The sequence below is a fragment of the Tympanuchus pallidicinctus genome, unplaced genomic scaffold (genome assembly GCF_026119805.1).
Source record: "Tympanuchus pallidicinctus isolate F22 unplaced genomic scaffold, pur_lepc_1.0 scaffold5, whole genome shotgun sequence".
Taxonomy (NCBI): domain Eukaryota; kingdom Metazoa; phylum Chordata; class Aves; order Galliformes; family Phasianidae; genus Tympanuchus; species Tympanuchus pallidicinctus.
This window is the reverse complement of record NW_026294769.1, coordinates 69,532,201-69,546,170: the sequence shown is the minus strand read 5'-3', so window position 1 is coordinate 69,546,170 and position 13,970 is coordinate 69,532,201.

Here is a 13,970-nt window from a genome sequence, read left to right as displayed (position 1 = left end):
CACTAATTTAGCAAAATGGGCTGTGCAGGATGGAAACTAGACCCACAGTTCAATATTTGCAATGACTAATTAACCAACCATAGGAACTACAACGTGACACTCGAAGATTAGTGTGCTGTAGGACATATGCAGTGTCTGTGGCTATGGAAGTAACAGTTTACGTAACAACACCACTATACTCACATTCATGAAAAACAATTTTGGCTACAACCTGTAGATATTTTCCTGGAGGTTTTACTTTGAATCGTGTCCACAGACTTATCTGCATACCTAAATAACCAGTAGTTGAAATCTGACTTAGGATAGGGATGACTGATAGAGGGGAGTAATGCTGTGAGGCTTTGTAACAACTGATCAGAGCAGTCTCCAGCTTTAAGGTTTCAGTTCTCATCCAGTCTGCTGCAAAGCCCTGAGGTGACCATTCAGGACAGATAGAGCCTCTGTGTCCTGTGATTTTGTACCCCCTGGGAACTGTGGAAGAGCAGATCCTCAAAGCTCCCTGGGTAGCTAGACTGATGGCAGGCAGCTCTGATGCCTTAGCATGACTGCAAAAGCAAAGAAGCCTCAGTTCAGATTACAGTTGCCACTGCCTGTGGATGAGTACCTTATCCAGGGTAGCAAATTTGGCTGGCACATGTCATAGAACCACAGAATCATTTGAGTCGGAAGGGATCCTTAAAGGTCACCTGGTCCAGCTCCCCTGCAATGAACATGTGCAACTAGAAATATTAATTTGCTCACTCCTTTGAGTACTGCCGACTTTCAAATCCAGCATACCCAAACCATGCTAAACCTCCAAAATACTGAACTGAGATGGACTCAAAACACCATTTTATCTTTTTAAGCATTCAGGAATAAAACTCATCCGCTGTGTAATCCCCAAGGCATCTGATTCATGCCTGTTGACATTCACATGCTGCTAAGGTCCTCAGCTGCAGGGGAAGCCCTGAAGTAGGATTTTCAAAGGCTTTTTCTTCTGAGCACAGTTGAAATCCTACAGAAGAATCACCTGGAGCCTAGCCAATGTCTGCTTTCTAGTGTGGTCATGGCAATGATTTAGTGATCTTTGAATCCACTCTTCAGACAGGGTGCTGACCACAGGGCTACTGGATACTTTGGTGATAATTTCTCATCTTTTTCTCTGGAGCTGTTACACATTTTAAACAACGAGTGATTTTATTTTGTGGTTAGCTGATCTAATTATATGTGCATAGATTTAGGTTTTCTTATTTTCTGGACCTTGAAAGTTTTATTATTTTTGGCAATTAAAACAAACAAACAAACAAAAAGAAAAAAAAAAAAAAAAAAAAAAAAGCAGGAAAAATGCATTAAAATTATTTGGAGAACCCTAGTAACTACTTGAGGATTCCCACAGGCACTTATGCTCTTCAGTTGACGTTTTGGTAGAGTTTGAGGAGTCCTATGCTTTGTGGTTCACATGCTTTTAGAAGACGGAGTACTGATAGCAATAGCATGAAAATCTGTGCTGGAGACAATATGTTTTTTTATAAAATATGAGGTGTTACCATCTCTCTCATTGTTCTGAAAATATCCAGTCTGGGTACTCTCAATAATAATGCTGGAATTTGTTGAAGTCGGTACAGGAGGAGACTTTGGCAATACACAGAAATTAAAATTAAAAAAAAGTAAATCCATCCTGAGAAACATCTACTGAGTATGAATTCTATGTAAAGCACTTATAAATAAAGTCACAAAAGGATACCATGGCAACGAAGAAAGAAAGGAGTTCATGCTATTCGTTATAAAAGACAAACCGTATACCACCATTATTTCCAGCTTTATACTCTCTCAGCTCTGTCCTACAGCATCATAATGCTTTCTCACCTCTAGAGTTACATCTGTGTGTTGGTCCCTGTGTATAAGTCATTTGTAGTTTATTGTCTTTTTACTCAGAGCAACTGCCATCTTCAAGGTCTTTATGCTCTCTGGCACATGTAATAGTAACAAAGTCCTCTGCTTTATAATTTTGCTTTTCCCAGCTACTAGAATTGTTGCCTCTCATCATATAGATATTTCCACTTAGTTTCTGGAACCATATTACAAAATGCAATCTATAAATGAGACAAGCTCCAATTGATAAGGATTGCATGCCCTATGATATGCCATCTGATCTCTGCCTGAGGATAAGGGTCTCCCAAGAACCCCATGCCATACCTATTACCAGAATGAGACATCCGGGATGTACTCATACATCTCAAAGAACCATCAACAGTACCTTGGTTTACACAACAGAATCCCACTTCTACAGTGGGATCTCATTTAACATATAAAGAGAAATAGTCATGCAAAAAATAACTAGGTTATTTTTGCATGCTATGAATATTACAAGTCAGACGAGAGACACATTAATAGAAAGTTTCATACTATAGTTGGGAAAAGTAATTATCTTTTCTTTTCTTTTTTTATTTTGTTCCTCTTCTTTTCTCACTTTTGTTTTTCCAGATATTTTGTTGCTATTAATCTCCATGATTTTTCTTTCTTTTCTTTTTTCCTTTGGCATCTGATATCAAGATTTAGTGTCAGATCTTTTGACAGAGCAAGGAATTGCTTTGCTTTCTATTAGTTTCTTTTTTTCTTTTCTTTGGAAGATACGGTTGTAGCAATTTAAATACCATAAAAATACCAAAAATACTCTGAAATAGAATAGTAATATTGCATGAAATAAAATGCTGGCCTAGATTAAAATTTGCATCTATTCTTGCCTTTTTGTGTTAATCGACTTTTAAAGCAATTGAACAGTTTTCTGTTTTTTGTTGTTGTTGTTGTTCGTTTGGTTGGTTTGGGTTTTTTTGTTATTCTGAGGCTAGTAAATAGACTTCAGGACCCTTGTGGAAGGAAATAGTATTCCTACAAGTATTTCTACCACAAATCAGTGGTATTGAAAGGAGAAAAGGGATTCAGTTCAGAAATATTTTTTGCCTTAATCCTGTGGCTTTGTGAGAAGGTTCTACAAGATTCTAAGTTGTCTACTGAACGTGCAAATCAATGCTTCACAAAAGTGCAGTATATTGGGTTGTGTCAAGCAGTCAAAAATATTTTAAAGACATTTAGTTATATTTTAACATTTTAGATTTAGAATAACTTTATAGATTTATAATTAACTTTTTTTCTTACACTTTTTTCTACTGTTTGTATTCTAAGATACCATCCAGTCATCATTGTTCCTCTATGCGAGGTGCACTGCATTATCCTCATTAACTACAACTTATTTGTGAAATACTTAACAAGTAAATGTCGCTGTCAACACAGTGGCTCAGGTAAGAGGGAGCACTGGAGTAATATTTTGATCAGCATTATACTTCTCTACTTGGATTTAATATAAGGTACATGGCACATGATACAAACACTAGAAGATTCAATCCCAGCAATTTGTTACAGAAAGCATAGGGGGAGAAGGGCATACTTGAACAGACTTGAAAGAGGAATTTACAAGAGAGTTGGACTTAAGAGATTATTTATGAGTTGTGGGCTAGATAAATGGACTTTTGATGAAAAACTTGTAAGGGAGTCTGCAGGAGAGTGATATGAGCAGAAGGGAACTAGGAAGAAGGAGATCATTAAAAAGTACAAGGGCACATGGAACTATTTTTTCCAGGAAAAGACACAGAGTTAACCTCCATCTGAAGTCACTGACTCACAGAGGGATAGTGAAGGGACTCAGAAAAAGGACTGCAGTGCCTATAAAAGCTAAGAGGATATCAGGGATCAGATTTAAAAGTGGAAACCAGATCAAGAAAACTAAACACCCTTTCTGCAATGAGTACAGAAAGGACTGCACGGATAAGAGCCCAAAGCAACTTGGTTTGCTGCTTTCAGTCACTAGCAAGGGGAGAAGTACCGTAGACAAGCGCTTGATGCGAAGGATATGGCAAAGACTGGAAGGTGTGATTAAGGGCAGCAAGTCAAAATTAGTTGAATGAAATCAGAAGAATAGTACAGAGTCTGAGCTTCTGAGGACTGATGGAAGTAAAAAGGTGGGAAAATAGTGAAATAAAAAATAAAACAGAGAGGAAGGAGTAAAAACAGAAAGGAGGAACCTGGAATTACAACACAGAGCCAGAAAAAGTATGATTTTAGGGGAGGATGTGGCTGACTGTGCGAAGTATCTGAGAAGTCAAGATGGGTGAGATGAAAACAGACACTTAAGATATTTTATGATCAAGAGCTCCCTGAAGATCTTGAACCACAAAAAGGAAATAAGGAGCCACAGACAACCAGAAGCAACCCAGAATCCAGAAAGAGTTCAAAACCTCCTGTAAATACAAATAGAACTGCTAACCACAAGTTTCATTTATCCTGTTTGTGGTGTATAGCTCAAGAACTGTATTTCAAAAATAGTATTTCATAACTGAGAAAAGCATCACAATGGGTTCTTGCCTGAGAGTACCGCTGGACAACCTGACATTTGCAGGAGATATCTCAAGGTCATTTGTAGCAGTCAGAAACGGGGCACTTTCAGTCTCTGCCTTTGGACTTCAGCTCCTGCTTCAGTGACAGCCTCTGATGGTGTGGGTAATGGTAAGTGGCAGACTGGCCAGGAGCTCCTGCTTCCTCCCGCACAGGGGACTCTGTGCACTTCATCTAATTACACATCAGGGGCTGCTACATTGTCCCTTGAAGTGAGCGTAAATCAGAAGTCAATTGTCCATTTTAATCAGATTTAGCCAGAATATATTCTACATGAAGTTTCAAGTGACTAGAATTAGCTTACACGCAGTAAACATTTCAGGTCTAATCTGATCATTTTAAGGAAAAACTAGTGAGCTGTAACTGTAGGGAAGAAAAAGCCATGCTATAATCGATAAGAAGGAATGATCTGAGAGAGGGAACCAGCATGTCCGATTAATCATCCTACCAGCTGATCAGATTTATGATATGAAGCCAATTAATCACTTGCTTTCAAAAAATTGGGGTTTGTACTATAAAATTCTTAACCACAGCCTGCGTTGTAGTAATTTGATTTGTGAAGATTTCCTCTGAGACAGCAATTGGATTCATTTACAGCTGAAACATATACAAATATTCATCATTCTTTTCTAACAGCTATTGTATTAATTTCTTCCCAGGCACATTTGCTCTCTTGTGGTTTGAAGATACATCCACTTTTTCAGTGCTCCCACATGAGTGAGAAAATGTAACTTAGTCTCATCGCTGGAATTTAATTTCTCAACACAAATCATACTCCCATCACAATATTACATACAACTTTTGATTGCAGGTTGATTTATTTGTTGTTGCTGTTGTTTTGTTTTGTTTCCTTTCTTACTGCATTGTCTCCTTGCATGTAGTTTTTAGAAGCATTTCTGCTGAGATATTGGTTTGTTACATAAAGCGCCTGTTTTCATGGTGTACCCTGTCCTCTCTTCCCTTGTTAAAATGGTGTTTTCAGGGAAGAGAGAAAGTGGGAAGGAATGCCCTTTTCTAATGTTTCTTAGTAGTAGTAGTAGCAGTAGTTTAAAGCCTGAAGTGTTGAGACCCTATTAAGGGTGTTTTTGTTGTTTTGTTTGTGGTGATGTTTTTGTTTGTTTTGTTTTTAATATTATAATATTATATAATATTTCTTTACCTTTTAAACACAGTATTACCTTTCTTCAGAAAAGCCACAGCTGTGTGCTGCTAAAGGGCACAGGCTGCCAGTTTGTCTGGATACTATGCACTTTGCAAAGGGCGTATTTTAACAAATCTATACACAACTTTTCAATAAACCTAAATTCAATCTCTAATAGGAATCAAGTGCCAAATGCTATGTGATTTGCCAAAGGGAAATGGGATCTTTGTGTTCAAGGTAAGATAAGCAGAAACTGCTTTGTTTTGTTGTTTTTTTTTTTTCTTAACTAAACAGTATAAGTTAATAAGGCAGAGAGAAAGAAGAAGTCAAGAAACCAAACAATTTGTTCCTTATCTATAAACTTGTCCAGTTCTCTGAGTTTTCCCAGTCAGCATACATTTCTCTATTATCCAACCAGTGTGAAAGTCCACAAATGGACTTTCTCCCTAAATGCCCCATAACAATCCAGAAAAAAACAAAACAAACAAACAAAAAAAAAACCTAAAGAACTGATAAGCAATAAAACAGTTGGGAAGCCTCTCAGAGGTTAGCAGCACTCATAACAGACAGCATCTGCTTGGGTGTCTGTACTTCATTGCTGTGACATCCAATCCACTCCCACTACTGCATCTGGGGCTTCCTTACAGACATTTTGCAAATCTGGAGATGTTGTTCAGTTCTCCGAGTGGATGTTTCCTGTTTTCTCTGTTTATTATCTCCTGTCCTTTCACATGCCTCTGTAGATATGTCAGTATCTCTTTGCAGACATACTTATTTTTTATTAGTAGTATTATTTTTCCCTGTTGGGCTGTGGTTGTGCTGTGACCACGACCAACCATGGAGATCAGTTGGTGCATTGGCTCCTTCTGCTCTTCTGACTGTCAGCATCTCTTGATTTCTTTGGAAGTATTTTGGGCACAGATCACACTTCCATCCCGTGGTGCGAAAATGAGAGTAGCACCAAAGGGCCATGAATGAATGAATGAGAGGGCCGTGGTGCACAGAGTAGCGCCTATTTCTGAAGCAATAGGAACAGTAAATCAGTGTCATAACACAAGTAATAGAATTAATCAGTAACACCAGAACCAAAAGTAATAAATCCCTGCCACTGAGACCTAACCCAAGCCAATCACAGTGAAAAATCCACTGAATGTTTTTAATATATATTGCACTTGTGTAAATTCAATCCAGTGCAAGTTTTGCCATCTTGTGACAGCACTGCAGTATCAACTTATGTTCAATATCGCATCCTCTGTAGCCTCCAAATACATCTGTGTGGTATCGCTATTGCAATCACTCATCTGGGGGATGATCTGTTTGGTTACTGAATATTATAACAATCAGATAGCTCATGGATATAGAAGCTTGGCCAAAGGATTTCTCTTCTGAATGAATGCTCTGTCAATAAGCATCAGTAAAAGCTCTCCTACCAGGATAGATACATGCGTTTTGCTATTTGACTCCAATACAACTGAAATTAAGTTGCTCATTTCATTGCTATAATTCAAACTATGTACAGTGTTCAATTCAATGAATGATATCGTAGCACTACAGACACAGGACATGTCATTCCTCCATGATTTTCTCCCCATGTCAAGCAAATAAAACCACTGAGGGTAATTTAATGAGTTGTCTTTCAGTCTCACCATGAGCTGGATTATTCTGAACATAAGGACACTCACTCTGGCTATGAAGTATGTCAGTGGATGTCTAGAGATGTGGGAATGCAAATGTTTTTGGCTGAGTGAAACTTGTGCTAAATACTTTAGCACTTCATAGCACAGTTGGGATTGATATATATATATATTTTAATCTATAGCAATGCCAATCACTGTACTTTTATATCCAGTTCAGGTCTATAACAAGATTGTATGGAAGTGAGGGTTTATATCACAGAATCACAGAATTGTTTGAATTGGAAGGGATGTTGAAAGATCATCCAGTCCAACTCCCTTGCAATTAACAGGGACTTCTACAACTTGATCAGTATGGGAGAAGATAGAGTTTGGAATAAATAGAGGATATTGTTGAAGTTTAGTAATTTCTTTTAGCAATTGTGTCTGTTTTTACAGGATTAGAGTTATTTATTTCATGATAGCTTGTATGGTGCTATGTTTTAGATTTGTGACCTAATCAGCACTCATGTTCTAGCTGTTGTTGAACAGTACTTATGAAGCATCAAGGACTTTTCTTAATTCCAACCCAGTCAGAGTCAGTACAGAAATAGAGGAAAACCCTTTCTGTGTCTGGGTGTATGTGTGAAATTCTGAGGTCAAGGCCACTAATCTTATATACATTAAAATGTATATATATGTAATTCATTTTTTAGATTAATTTGAAGTTCTATCAATGGAAGGAGCTGTATTTGTAACTGTTGCTTAACTGCCATTACAGAATTTATGCTCAACAGCAACTCTGTTCCAAATCTTGAATGACTTGAAAGTTTTATTTTGGTAGGAACATTTCGTAAGATTAGACACCATTTGCCCATTGTGAATAATCATTGCCTATCTCCTCCTTGTTCCTTCTTAAAATTCTCGGTCAAGACAAAGCAGCTCTCTGTCTTTCACAGTAAAGAGAATTTCATCACCAGGGGCTGTGTTTAATCTGTCTCCTGTCTCATTGTGGACATACGTTTTCAAGCCTAACACTATACAAGTTTTGGACTGGTTCTACATCTGTATCAAATAGTTCCTTATTCACCAAATTCATACAGGCAATGTTTAATTTAAAAGCAGTGGTCACAAAGCATTACACTCTTCAGCCTTGCACATAGATGCAATTTAATGGAGAGCAGTTTTTTTTTTTACATCAAACTTGTCCCTTTACTGTTAAAAAGCACTTGAGTATCATGTAGACATGATAGAAGATGTACAACTTTTCCTGACTCTGCTGATTTATCTTTCAGCTTACCTAATGCTTTTGAAATAAAACGTAAAGTGTTTCTCAAACAGTATGCTTTCAACCAGCAGAAAGCTGGAAATCAGTGCAAGAGCTCAGGTGGGACAGGATAAAAAGCTTACAATGATCTCTTCTAAATTCTTATTCCCTGAATTTATGGAAAATTGATGTAAGTTAAAGTCTTACTCATAACTGTAAATGCAAAATCAAAAGGACCATTGATTATTCTTATTAAACACAAGGAAAGCTTTTTCAATAAGGAAGAGAGAAGCCCTCTGCTCGTTCACTGTAGGCTCCCATTACAACGTAGTTAACTGATTCTTTTTATTTCAGCATAGATCATAGTCAGACCCATTGTTCAGGTATGTTGAAATCTGACCATTTTTATTGATTCTGTAGGACTTGAAAAAGGTTGCCTACACAATCTGCTATCATTTCAGTACACACCAGTGAAAGTATCTGTTACTTCAATGAGGAAGCTGTTAGACACATCTCTGCTGTTTGTCAGGATAATTCAATTGATGTTCCACCTAGAACCCTGCAGGACCACAGCTGCTGCAGTGGGTAGACCTTCGTTAAGCCTCAAGTTACCGGTTTAACAAGCTGCACTAATGAAATGGGGTTTTAATGAGGTGCCTTATCTAGGCTCCATGTATCTTGCTCTTTATCTCAGCCCTATATTTCCTGCATTTTTTGACAATTAGTGTAGCAAATATCTTTTTTTTTTTTTTTTTTTTTTTGAGCACAAGGGCCCTTCTTATCTCCTTTCATAGATGAACACAAAATATTTCAGCTATTCCAATTAAATTCAAGAGTGGCTGTGACTTTTCTCAAAGCAGCAACTGCTCAGCAAGCCAAGGGACATAATCCTGGGCTGGAGACCCTTTGGCCTAACTTACTGGTCATTCACATCTCCTCCACTCACATATTAAGCATGCCAAACAATACCTTTGATAAATGATGTGTCTCATCTTCTACAGCACTATGTTGGTTCAAGGTTGTAGTAGTATTTAGGACGCTGTATTGCTTATTTAATGTCAAATATTAAAATAATGTTCTTTGTCAGTAGTTTGCCAGAAATCAACATACTTATTTATCAGCTACTCGGTTTGATCCAGATTCACATAGTCGTTAGCAGAGATAATGACAAATTACCCCATGTGACTGGGATGTGAGTTGAAACCTCAAATAATAACAAAGCAGTACACAGATCACACAGAATAACTACCTTGCTCGAAAGCTACTCTAATTTTGTAAAGCAAGTTGTCAAATCGATGTCTCTGCTGTCAAACAAAAATATGTTTTTAAAGGAATGCCTCAAAAATCCATAGAAGGAATGTAAGTGTGGCATGACATTTGTTTGATTTCATTCCTCAGGCGATGCCATAAAAATTGATCAGACCACATTAAATGAAGAAATCATTAGAAGTCTAATTCAACCAACTCCAGAAATATTTATGAAAAGCAGTTAAAAACCACTGATATGATACAGGAGGATACTTGTTGTGGTATTATTAATGGCTAGGAAGACAGAACTTCAACGTATGATTTCTACAGCAAATCAGTGATGCATTTCCAGCAGCTCTTGTACAATGGGTTGTTATTAAAACAGCACAATCTTCCAAATTGCTGTTAGCTGGAGATAGGCTTTATATTACTTGATATTTATCCATTTTGACCTTTAATGCCTTTTACAGTAATTGTTGATCCAGTAAAAATCTACTTTATCTGTCTTGCCCTGGTAAAAATATGACTGCAAGCTTTCACTAGTCAGCCCTATGGCAATTTGTTACTTAATGTCAAGTTTTTATTTAACTCATTCCTCCTCCGTCCTCTCCAGTCTGCAGTGAACTGTGCTGATTGATGCACGTAAGTTTACTGGAACACGTTGCCCAGAGAGGCGGTGGATGCCACATGCCTGTAAACATCCAAGGTCAGGCTGGATGGGTCTCTGAGCAACCTGTTCTAGCTCTAGGTGTCCCTGCTCATTGCAGGGGAGTTGGATTAGATGGGTTTTAAAGGTCCCTTCCAAACCAAATGATGCTATGATCCTAAATGCCCAGTGGGAATTAAACTTGTCAGACTTCCAGAAGAACCTGGACAGTGCTCTCAGACACATGGTCTGATTTCTGGGTAGACACAGGAGTTGGGCTTAATAATTCTTAAGGGTTCCTTCCAACTTGGGATATTCTGTGATTCTATTATTCTCCGATAAACTGGAGCAACACAAAGCTCTCTTCTTCCTCAGCTGTGCTGAACACAGGGCTGGACAGGAAGGGGCAGAGCTGTGATTCATTGATGCTTTCTGGTACATAACCAGTGCCAGAAAAAGTTCATCGTGGAGGTAGATAAAGCCTTTCTCTCAGTCCAACGATCACAACAACATACAGCTATCTACAAGAAGCCTATGACACAGACACACATGCAAGAAAGACCAGATTCCTTGATTCTTTAATGCTTCTTCATGCTGTCCTTACAGCAGCTTACCTGAAAGATGAGTATTATGAAATAAGAAATCAAAATGTTTGAAATTTAACTTTTTAGAATTTACACTTTATCTCTTGCATGTGAAAGCCAAAATTTATTTCCACTGCACTCACAGAGCAACAGGTGCCCACCTATACCTAATCAGCCAGGCTTGAATGCCTACATGACAGATGTACACCTCATGTGCAGCCCGATCAGGAAAATCCATGCTCCAAATATAAATGCATCTCCTCAGGAGACAGCAGTTGTCAGCTGAGTGTCAGAGATGGTGACGTGTTCTTACCCAAGACCCTAAGACTCCTGAGTTCAAGATCATAAAAACATAGAATCACCAAATCATAGAATCATTTGAGCTGAAAGGGACCCTAGTCCAACTCCCCTGCAATGAACAGGGACACCTACAGCTAGATCAGGTTTCTCAGAGCCCCATCCAGCCTGACGTTAAATGTCTCCAGGGATGGGGTATCCACCACTTCTCTGGGCAACCTGTTCCTGTGCTTAACTATCAAAATCCAGCAAAAGCAGAACTTCTCCTTGTTTTAATGGGGGATATGACCACGAGAAGGGAACTCAGAAACAGGTTGGTTTTTTTTTTCTTTTTTTTCCCATGAGTCATGTGGAGACTTCAAGCAATGTTCTGTGAGGTCTGCGAGGAACTCTCAGATATATGAGTGTGGGATTTTCCAACATCAAGATTTCTCATATGGATATGAAATATACCTATAGAACACATTTATTTGGTACGATGAATTAGAAGGAAATCTCTGGTCATGCAGTCTTTCTCCAGCTTGTGGTGGCCACTTGTTTTTGGAGCAATTGGACAATTCTAATTCTTTGGCAGAGTTTCTCAGAATTGTATCAATGATGAAAATCATACTAATGTTTGGAAGGCTAAGCAGACAGATATACCTGTTGCTTGCACATAATCGTGAGAGCAACAGCATTTCTCAGTCTGTCAAATATGAATAATTGAGAGGAGGAATTTCTTCCAGGAAGAAGCTTATCACACTGTGTATATCAGAGACAGCTATGAGCTTCTCTGCAGAGCTGAGAGACAGTTAAGGGTGGATTAATAGACTGAAATTAATGTTGACATCACTTGTAAAGTCAAGTTAGACTGTAATTATAATCTGCTTAAAATGATAAGAACTGCAGTGTGGTTTCATACATCCTATCTGGATAGCAGCTAGCACAGGAGAAAGTGGGAGGGAAGCTCAGCTGCTGACCATGCCCACTTCTGTGATGTGCTAATGCACAAAAGGGAAATTCTTCTTCAGTACAACCAGAAGTGCATCTTCCTGGAGCATGAAGGTTTGCAGCTCTTTAGATTTTAATACTGATTAACACTTAGAACTAGTAATTTGCTAGCAAATACTAGAAAATTGTGGTTTTAGCGAGGGGGGATAAAATAATTCAGAAGTTCTTGCTGGATTTTTTACTTTTTTTATAAATGTTTCATATTGTATACTGCAAAGTTTTACTTTTCAGCCATAATATTTCCAGCAACAATGATTTAAGGAGATTGATAGTAAAATTTTATGAAGAGTAAATCCTTTGTTTTCCAACTAGTACATCTGGAAACAAAAGTAGAGGTTTTGAGCACATAAGAATATATTGGAATATATTTTAAAAGTTTTAGAATAAAATAAAATTATTTTAAATATCGTTTTTTGTTTTACCAGAATCCAAGATAACCACATTTCTTTTTCATTTTGACTCAAGTTACGTTTTACAGCTAATTTTAATGTATTTAAAGTAAATGTATTTTATTCAGTTTCGTACCTACTTTTAAAACTGTTATTAATTCATAAATCACTGAATAATGGATTTTAAGAAGAACACTTTTTTGTAAGCTTGCATTGCATTTTGTTGACAGTTTTAGCCAAATGAAAAAAGAAGAATTTTAAAAGTTAAATAGACACTTTATAACAGCATTTTTATATATATATTTTTTTTAAATGACATACTGGGAAAAGCTAAACTACTTATTTCATCCATAGATTTTTTTAAGCACATTTAAAAAAAAAAAAAAAAAACATGTCTTCTGTAAGTAACAATTTTCCCCAAAAGCAATTTTTTGCAAATCATACTTGGAAGCAATTATTTTATTCACTATAGAGTAATACTGTATTGTTCATTAGAGTCTGATCTGGAGCCATTCTAGATCTTTACAGTTTAAAGATGAAAAAATCATGTGTGTATTCATACCACATTTCGATGAGCTTTTTCCTTAAAATATTGTTTGTTTGTTTGTTTGTTTGTTTTTTAATTCACCAGGGTAAGATTTTAAATAATACCTTCAGCTAAATTGTTTTCAAAACATAGATGAATCCATTACTACCTTTGATAGTTTTCCTGAGGTGTTTTAGAGTAAAGTAAAGTAGGGTGGAGTGGAGTGGAATAGGATATAGGATAGGATAGGATAGGATAGGATAGGATAGGATAGGATAGGATAGGATAGGATAGGATAGGATAGGATAGGATAGGATAGGATAGGATAGGATAGGATAGGATAGAATGGGATAGGATGGGATAGGATAGGATAGAACCGAACCATCTATGTTGGAAAAAAAAAAAAAGATGTTGCTTCCAGAACTCACATATTTCCTTCTTCTGCAATGGTTTCAGGAGAGGTTTGCTGTTGATCTTTTGCCCCACTTGCATGTCTCGCAGCACAATGGGATTGCCTGCTCATTTTAGAATGTGATTCTTGAAAAATGACCAGCTCTTATAAAGCCCTAGACTGTCTACATCAGACTCCCAGGGGACACTGCTAACTAGCTCCCTGAGAACCTTAAAGTTTGCTCTCTCATGTCCAGAGATGCATCTTGGTTGAGCTCTATTCTACTTATACAGAAAACTTTGAACTCAAAAATTTTATCATCACTGTAGCCAAGGCAGCCAGATACCAGCACATATGCCACAAGGCCTTCCCAGTTCTCACACAACAGATCTAGTAGGGCATCTTTTCTAGTTGGCTCACTAAGTATTTGTGACAGGAAGTTATTTTTGT